Genomic DNA, 10,346 nt, shown 5'->3' with positions numbered 1-10,346 from the left:
GCAGGGGACCACACGTCTCAAACCCCCTCATGTCTCAGGACGCACTCACTCTGTTTCCCACACATATACCGGGGCACGATGTGACCCTGACGATGAGCCAGAGCAATAAAAGCATCTGAGGGCGCATCTGTTGGGTAACTTACGACAAAACTATAATATGAATTGTGAAGGGTTCGAGGGAGGGGGGAGGGGGGAAATGGGCAGCTGATATTAAGGGCTAGAGTAGAAGGCAAATGTTTTGAGAATGATGAGGGCAGCGAATGTACATATGTGCTTGACACAATGGATGTATTTATGGATTGTGATAAGAATTGTATGAGCCCCCCAAAAATAATTTTTTTAAATTTCTTAATCCTTTAAAAATAATTTTATTGACTGATAATTCACATATACAATTAATCATCTAATCATATTAAGAAGAGTTGTTCAATCATCACCATATTCACTCTCAGAACATTTTCTTCTCATATTTATTGTTGTTAGCACCCCCATGCCCCCCAACCTCCCCTGCCATGCCCCTAGTTAATTAATAACCTAGTTATTGTCTCAAATTCACCTATCCCAGATTATATATAGGATATTATACAAAGCACAAACAGAAAGCAAACCAACAAACTAAAAAACAATGACAAAACAAAACAGAAAAAAATTCTCTATCAAAAATAAAACAAAAAATAATAAAAACTAAAGTAACCGAAAAATTGGTCCAAAAGGAGGTCAAATGGTAGAGTTTTACATTTTAACCAATTACATCTGCCATAATCAACTTGACAGTACTGAATCTGATACCAAGCCTAATCATATCCCTAGATTATGCTCAGAGGGAATTCACTGGAGACTTGATTCATGGAGGACCCTGAAAATGAATTTGGGGGCTTCCCCTGTCATCTATTTCCTTCTGCAAATTGACTGCTTGGAATTTAAACTCTGATATGGTTCCTCCCTCTGATTTGGATTTTGTTATTTTTAATCCTTAGATCATACAGGCTGGTTTGAAGACAGCCTCTAAGACCTCACACACTGTTTTCTATTTCATTAAATTCAGTTCTTATAATTATTACACACTTTCTTTAGTTTAAATTTACCTTTTTGCTTGGGAGACTAGATTAGAACATTGCATGACCTAAGTGCAGAGGTCCAACTTTGTCTTCATTTTTAGTCTTATAGTAATGGTAGTATAGTAGTTGACCTTTTGTGATTGATTAACCTGACTCAGCACAATAGATCCATCCATAGCATGCGGTATTCCAAGGTCTCATCGCTGCTTTGTAGGGAGGCACAGTTTTCCATAGAATCTCTGAATTATTTTGTGAACAGCCTCAGATCATAGCTAGAAAGAAGACAGATGGTTCCAGGGGAAATTGGTCGAGCTATTTGCTTTAAAAACATTTTAAAAAGTTAAGAACATATTCACTTGACATGCTGGGAAAACTTTATTTAAAATGTTAGTTTGACTGTGTTTTTAGCTTTACGAGCATTTTTTTAAATGTTAGCTTGGCAATACTTTTTTTGAGCAGCATTAATTTGCAAAATGTAGGTTGTATCTGAGTGACTAACAATAATATGAAGTAAGTTGTATCTAAGGAGTTATCACATACATAATGCTTTTCTTTTCTTCTAGTTTCCAAACACAGGCTACTACCAATCCCTAAAGTATAATGAAATCTTATCACAATAATAAATAACATGACAATAACAATACTTTAATATTAATTGTTGCCTTTTGCAGTATATCTACCTTAACCACCTTCTTCTTCTTCTTCTTTTTCTTCTTCTTCTTCTTTTGCTGTTGAGAGGGGCAAACAAAAGTTTGTGGTTGACTATGGTTACAGAATAAATTCCTGAAGACAGGCTGATTCTTTATGGAAAATAAAGAGGCCAAAGAGGGCCACATTCATTTTATTTGTTTGTTGATGATGTATGCTTCAGATCAATAACTGAAACCTCACATAACTCAAGAATACTAAGCAATTTTATTTCATAATAGGTTGTGGAAAGTGACCACACGTTGCATTTCCTGGCTCTGTGGTGGTGTGGAGCTTTCAGCGGCTCCATCAACATAAAGAAAATGAGAGTGTAGTGATCTTCACCTTCAGAATAGTGTAAAATTACATGGAAAACTAACAATAAGGAGGAAGCAGACAGATCTATATAGCAGTTCAAGTTTCAGGCCAAACTATATCTCCGTATACACTCTCACATTATTTTGAAGGGCTTAAAACTTTTAAATGTTATGCAGACCAAGCTATTAACATTTGGAACCTCGTCTCTAGAAATAAATATCGCTGCCTTGTCTTTTGGAAGATGCAGCGTTCTTTGGAGTTCAGTTCTGTTAAACTTAACTTCGCTGAAGCTCATCATTTAACTGATGACAATCAGTTGATATTATTAAAATGACTTATTGAAGAAAATTGTTTGTAATTAAGAACTTAGTTATGCTCAGCTCAACTTGTTGGAAGCATGAGGTTGACATTATCAGAATATTTCTCATCATTCTTGATAATCTAATGAGCTAAGATTCTGATTAAACCAAAATGTTGTCAGAATCATATAAAACAACCTATAAGGGTAAGTGATTACAAGTCGGGCTGCTAACAGCAAGGTTGGCAGTACAAGCCATCAGTCACTTCTCGAGAAAAAGGTGAGGCTTTCTAGGGTCCCCCAACAAGTTGCAGTATCGGAAACCCACAATGGTAGTTTTATCCTGCCCTATAAGTCTCTATGAGTCGGAATCAATTCGATGGCAATGAGTTTGTTGTTTAGTTTTGGAAGGTAAAAACGATTGCTGCTAGGTTTTCAGTTCACACACACACTGATTTATTCGAAACAAAATGAGTTTAAAGATGCATCTTCCTGCTCACCTTCCCGACACAGCCGCTGAAGACAAAGCGGGTGAATAAGCAAATGTGGTGAAGAAAGCTGATGGTGCCCGGCTATCAAAAGATATAGCATCTGGGGTCTTAAAAGCTTGAAGGTAAACAAGCGGCCATCTAGCTCAGAAGCAACAAAGCCCACATGGAACAACATATCAACCTGTGTGATCACGGGGTGTCGAATGGATCACTGAAGACAAATGGGTGCATAAGCAAATGTGGTGAAGAAAGCTGATGGTGCCCGGCTATCAAAAAGTATAGCGTCTGGGGTCTTAAAGGCTTGAAGGTAATCAAGTGGCCATCAAGCTCAGAAGCAACAAAGCCCACATGGAAGAAGCGCACCAGCCTATGCAACCACGAGGTGTCGAAGGGATCAGGTGTAAGGCATCATCAGAACAAAAAATCTTACCATAGTGAATGATGGGGGGAGTGTGGAGTGGAGATCCAAAGCCCATTAGTAGGCCACTGGAGATCCCCTTGCAGAGGGGTCTCGGGGAGGAGATGAGCCAGTCAGGGTGCGATGTAACAATGATGAGAAATACAACCTTCCTCTAGTTCCTAAAGGTTTCCTCCCCGCTCCCACTACCATGACTCGAATTCTATCTTGCAAGACTGGCTAGACTAGAGAAGGTACACTGGTACAGATAGGAACTGAAAATACAGGGAATCCAGGATGGATGAGCCCTATAGGACCAGTGGTGTGAGTGGCAAAACAGGGAGGGTGGAGGGAGAGTGGGTAGGAAAGAGGGAACCAATTGCATGGAACTGTATGTGGCCTCCTCCCTGGGGGACGGACAACCGAAAAGTGGATGAAGGGAGAAGTCGGACAGGGCAAGATATGACAAAATACCCATTTGTAAACTATCAAGGGCTCATGCGGGAGGGGGGAGCGGGGAGGGAGGGGAAAAATGAGGACCTAATGTCGGGGGTTTAAATGGAGAGAAAATGTTTTGAGAAACGATGTACAAATGCGCTTTACACAATTGATGTGTGTATGGATTGGGATAACAGTTGTATGAGCCCCTAATAAAATGTTAAAAAAAAAAAAAAGATGCATCTTCCATCAGGGCACGGCTGCAGACAAGTTCTCTCAGTAATACACTAGTCTTACTAAAGATCATACTAGTATCCCTCCTTAGAGGAAAAGGTGCAATCAACAGTAGTTTTGGGGGGGATCTGCTGAGCAAGTGCAATTCAAGGCAGAGAAGTCAGCTCAGAAGATTATTTAAACAACAACAACAACAACAAAACATGCCATTGACTCATTCTAGCTCATAGTGACCCTATAGGACCTAGCAGACATGCTCCCTGGGGTTTTCTGAGATTAGATCTTTCTCCCACAAAATAGCTGATGGATTCAAAATGCTGACCTCTCAGAAAGAACCCAATGCTTATCTCGCTATGCTGCCAGGGCTTCCTCGGGACATTGCAATCGTTTTCTTGGAATTCATAAGGGATAATCTTGATAGATTTTTCTCAAAGGGTGTAGGATGACCATGCATGTGTATTGTGAAATTTTAAGAAAATTGAAAACTGCATTGGTGAAAAATAAAGTTAGGACTGTTACATCAAGGACTTGGTTTTTTTGTGACAATGCAGCTGCTCATATTTTGATAGTCGCAAAGGTTGTCTTACAAGAATATCTTTGAGAAGCCATATCCAATTCATTCTACAGCCCTGATCTTGCCTCTTCAGATTTCTTTTTTGAACATTCACAAAGAACATTAAAAAAGGAACATGATTTGGGTCCCTCAAGGATGCCAACCCTGCCAATTTAACAAGATGTAAATCAAAGATCATGGAATTCTTTAGGAAAAGGTTAGAGACAAGGAAATACTGCCCCTAGAAGTGTTTAGATTTTGATGGAGGACATGTCAAGACATTTCACATAAAAGTGTCCATGATTTTTGTAGCAATACTTTTTGACTTATCCTCGTATTCAATGTAGTGCAAATTGAATATTGGAGAAACCATAAGATGTAAGAAAACAAGTAAATAAAGGGGTGAGCCACATGACGTTTAGCTACAAAGATAAATATAAGATGCCTTTTATTGCCAGCTAATGAAAGACAACGAATATTTGATTTCTATCGTACTAATTTAATGGCTATGATGCAGAAGAAATCTTCTCACAGTACAGCAATAATATGTGAATGAAATGCTAACACTCTGAATAGTAAGTACTGCACAGGCCATTGAAATGATCATGTTTCATCGTCTTCTTATATCTGGGAACTTACTACCAACATAGCTATCTAGGCATGAAAAGGAAGAAGAAAACACTCCTTCGGGCTCCTTTATTTGTCTGCTCACTAAAATAAAGTCTTTTTTCCCTCCAAGTTGCCCCAATGGCCCAGCTGCACTGCTCTCCTGACTTACAAACCTCATATCAGCATCGATGCCAATGGGAGGATTGGAAGAGTTGGGTTATCATTGGTTGAACTTGGCCGGTGGTTAAAACTTCGAGGCCTACATAACCAAGAGATTAGGCCATCATTTATTTCTTGGCATAGTGTATTTGGATGGTAGCAAAAAAACATTTAGATTTGTATTTCTCCAAGTAAACTTTGGAATGTACTTAAATTTTAATATGGTCCCAGCTGAGCTTTATATACAACCTTTGGTCTACATAGGACATAAGAAATAAAGGGCCCTGACTCCATGCATTTTCATTTGAGTTTATTATTCCACTACTTCAGAAGGGTTTAAAACATATTTAAATACCTGATGTGCATAACTCTATATTATTTTGATTAATATGTTGGCAGGTTGACAAAATGTTTGTTTTTAATTACCAAGTTGAACCAATCCATATTAAAAATTAAATGGTTGCATTAAAAAAACTCTGGCTGCTTATTAAGCTAGAGTTATCCATAAAAACATTTTTGGCTGCCCTGCAATGAAAGAAAAATGTTTCTAAGCTACACGATTAAAAAATCCATTTAGGCTGTCAACAAGTATGTCAAATATCAACTCAATATGATTTAAAGATTCAAAGCAATAAAAAAGGAAAGATTCTTTGCACTGTTGTGGAATCTGTATGATTTCAAAGAAGCAGAAGAGAGTGACGAGTTGCACAGGCACCACAGAAGACGGACAGTTGCTGGGGAAGCAGGGGTTGTGTGTGTGTATTTCCTGGACAGCCTGGGTTTGACCCCTTTCCCCCTGTTCTACTTCCTTTGTGTGCACATTCCTGTTCAGTTCCCAGGCCAGTTCACCTTTACAACTAAGTTGTTATTCATATTTTAAGCATGTTTTATGTTGTAATTCCATTTGTTTCTACACTCCTCCCCCTCCGGGTCACTTTCTTCGATATACATAGTCCTTGATCATTCACCATAATTCCCAAGATAATATATGAAATTAATTTCATTCTTGTCCTAAGGGAGTTTAACAATCTAAAATCATCTAATAATATTATTAAAGAAAAATCTAGACCATGACTAAATCTTTTCAGTGTTATACTTGCAGGCTTCCTAAATTCTTCCAGACACATCATTTAATCATCACACCTTCGTTTTCATAAATTAAATTATTATATTAGTCCTTGTTTATAGATAAGCATATGTACTCTGATTTTTGCTCTACCGTCATATCCATTAAACAAATTCCTATGCAATAGCAAACATGAATACCTTATCTTAGAAGTCATGTTGTTTGACTTCTTAATGAAATCAATAGTGCTTACTCCTTTTATTAAATGCCAATCTATTTGTAAGGAATCAGACTCTTAGATGGTAACAGTACTCCCATTTCACAAAAAGAAGGAACCAAACTCAAAAGAAAATTCAAGAATTTGATGTGTACATAAACCATTGCATCTTTAGTGAATTAGAGTGCCTTTGTGACATTGAAGTACGACTCACAAAATTGTGTCCAGTGTTTTCTTCCCTAATGAACTAAAAACCTAAAATGGTGTTCTCATTTTAGAAACGTTTTCATTCATAACAGAGTTCAAGCGACCAGGATTATTCTATCTTGTCACATGTGATCTTGCTGGATGGAGACATAAGTTGATCCAATTAGAGAAAATACCACTTTTATTACCTTAGGTATATGAGATGCTTCTGGGAATGATACAAAATCCAGAACTTTTTAACTGGAAGACTGACAGACTTCATAATCATTAAGTTCCTATATGATAAAATAAACCCTGATTAAATTAATTTTTAAAAACAGATTAAAACTTTAAAAAGTATATGTAAGAATTATAAGAACTGAGTTGAATGAAATGGAAAACATAGCTTTATTAAGGAGTCTCTATCAAGATTAACAAAAATCATTTGAAAAATGGTTAAAATGTACATTTACCCACAGGGCAGATGATGAAAAGCTCAGAGTTTTGAACAAGAACTAATTAGGGATATTATAAGTTATAAAAGAACATTAACTAAATATAAATGTATTCATTAAAAGGTAAAATATAGACAATTACTAGAAAGATTAATTCTTACCAAAATTGGCTTAAAATTTTTTAAGACTTTGAATATTCCTATAACTATTAATTAAACTCTTCCAACCCAAGAGACACCACATACAAACTGGTGTCTGTCATGCAAATATTTTCAAATAATCCAGGAAAATAATTCCAAATATCTGTGTACTCTCTCAGATGAATAACAAGTGCTCACAGATGGTACTGCTGTATAAGTGTTGGCCTACTAACTGCAAGGTAGGTGGTTCAAACACACCGGCTGCTCTTCGTAAGAATAATGAGGTTTTCTGCTCTCTTAGAGATTGACGACACCTCACAAACCCTACACAGGATCTCTACGAGTTGGAATTGACTTGAGGTATTGCATAAGGTTCATATTATGGATCCCTGGGGGCACATGGCTTAAGTACTCTACAGCTAGCGAAAACGTATTAGGTTCAAATCCACTAGCCAATCCAGGGAAGAAAAGACGTGGTGTTCTGCTCCCAGAAAGATTACAGACTAGCAAACCAAGGGAGTTGTTCAACTCTGGTACACTATGTATCAGAATTGATGCATCAGCAATGAGCAATGATCAAATTTTATATTCTTTCAAAAGGCAATTAAAAAATATCACTCATAAACAGATGCAATATCCCAAACAAGACACGAGTTAAGTAAATCTCATGCTACGTAAAGAAGCTAATAGACCATTACCAAGTTGGATTTACACTGGGAGTGCAAGCCTAGGTATCAATATATACATTTTTATTTGCCACATTACAAAATAAAGGAGCAAAAATGTCCCCTGAGGGACAGACAACCGAAAAGTGGGTGAAGGGAGATGTCGGACAGGGCAAGATATGACAAAATACCAATTTATAAACTATCAAGGGCTCATGAGGGAGGGGGAAGCAGGGAGGGAGGGGAAAAATGAGGACCTAATGTCAGGGGTTTGAGTGGAGAGAAAATGTTTTGAGAATGATGTACAAATGCGCTTTACACAATTGATGTGTGTATGGATTGTGATAACAGTTGTATGAGCCCCTAATAAAATGTTTAAAAAAAAAAAACATTTTATAGTTCCCTATAATCCGTTCCCTCTTTCCTACCCATTCTCCCTTTACCCTCCCTGTTTCACCACTCACACCACTGGTCCTGTAGGGCTCATCCGCCCTGGATTCCCTGTATTTTCAGTTCCTATCTGTACCAGTGTACATCCTCTGGTCTAGCCAGACTTGCAAGGTCGAATTCGAGTCATGGTAGTGGGAGCGGGGTGGAAACATTTAGGAACTAGAGGAAAGTTGTATTTCTCATCGTTGTTACATTGCACCCTGACTGGCTCATCTCCTCCCCGAGACCCTTCTGCAAGGGGATCTCCAGTGGCCTACTAATGGGCTTTGGATCTCCACTCCGCCCTCCCCCCATCATTCACTATGGTAAGATTTTTTGTTCTGATGATGCCTTATACCTGATCCCCTCGACACCTCATGGTTGCATAGGCTGGTGTGCTTCTTCCATGTGGGCTTTGTTGCTTCTGAGCTTGATGGCCGCTTGATTACCTTCAAGCCTTTAAGACCCCAGATGCTATACTTTTTGATAGCTGGGCACCATCAGCTTTCTTTGCCACATTTATTATGCACCCATTTGTCTTCAGTGATCCGTTCGACACCTCGTGATCACACAGGTTGATATGTTGTTCCATGTGGGCTTTGTTGCTTCTGAGCTAGATGGCCGCTTGTTAAAAAAAAACAAAACTATTATTCTGAGATCATCTTTAAAACTTAAACTAAAAATATCCCTTAAAGTCTTACTAAAACCAAGCAATACTTTCATTAAAATAAGCTTTAAATATACATGGACTGAATATTATGCTTCTTTAAGAACTATCTATATGGGATCAAAAAGATTAAATAGGAATCATAGGGTTAGTGAGACTATGTCAATGGGAGAGAAACAACTCAGAATAGGGGTTCGTGAATGATTGCACAGCTCAAAGAATGTCATCAGGTTAATGAGTTGTGTGTATGCAGTCTATTGAATTGGTATATATTTGTGGTGTATATTCTCAACACAAAAATAAAATTTTAAATGACATAGATTACATTTATGTGGGTTAGAAAAAGTCAGGGATATATATTTATCAAAATTAATAGCACAGTGCTGGTTAAAGAAGGAAGAACAGAACAAGGGTTGATGGAACAGAAAATATAATAAACATTATTAATAAACAGTGATTATCTTCATGTTGGGGTTTAAAGACGAGTGTAAGAAATTTTCACTTCTTACTTGACATTCTTCCCTAAAATCTTGTTCTGAGTATTGATAGTTCTGAGTATTGATAGTTGTTCTGAGTATTGGTAGCTGTTCTGAGTATTGATAGTTATTCTGAGTATTGATAGTTGTACATAATTATAATGCCAAAAACTTTTGTTACTGGTGATTTCCCATCACTGTTTCTGAAGAATGTCCAGGAACCAGCTGATGCAGAGATTGCTTCAATGATGGATGTGCATGTTAAGTGCTGATGTTATGGGAATATGATCATCTTTCTTTAATTTTATTGTCTATTTCTGTTTTGAAAGTATAAATTATGTGTTGCACATTTGGATGGGTGGGAGCTGCAGATTAATGCCGAGGTAAAGAAAGGGCTGCTTATAGAATTCTCAAAGACCTGTTTGATCTTCAAAATCTTATAAAATGTAAGATAAAGTGTAATGATTATTACAATAACGAATATCCAAATAAGAGCTCCATTTCAGAAGTTCAGGGAAAGGGCATTATGTATAATGTCTTTCCACACTAGACTGCCATAAGAAACCCCTGAAGTATTTGGAAATAGAAAGGTGAATTCCTTCCTCTGGCATGGAGTCTAACTCAATGCATGCTGAGAAATACCAGTAATGGCTGTAGTATGACAAACATCTGCCTTGAAAGAATTAACTCAGTGAACTATGTGCCAATTATGCCAGGCAAGGAATTTCGTGACAATAAAACTCAAGCATTTGGGCATACATGCACATTGTAAGGTCACTGTAGTGCCATCAGAACTTCAGAAA

The sequence above is a fragment of the Echinops telfairi genome, unplaced genomic scaffold (assembly GCF_000313985.2).
Source record: "Echinops telfairi isolate 266 unplaced genomic scaffold, ASM31398v2 ScPeMD7_23;HRSCAF=83, whole genome shotgun sequence".
Lineage (NCBI taxonomy): Eukaryota > Metazoa > Chordata > Mammalia > Afrosoricida > Tenrecidae > Echinops > Echinops telfairi.
The sequence above is the reverse complement of the archived record's forward strand: the minus strand, read 5'-3'. Positions refer to the sequence as shown.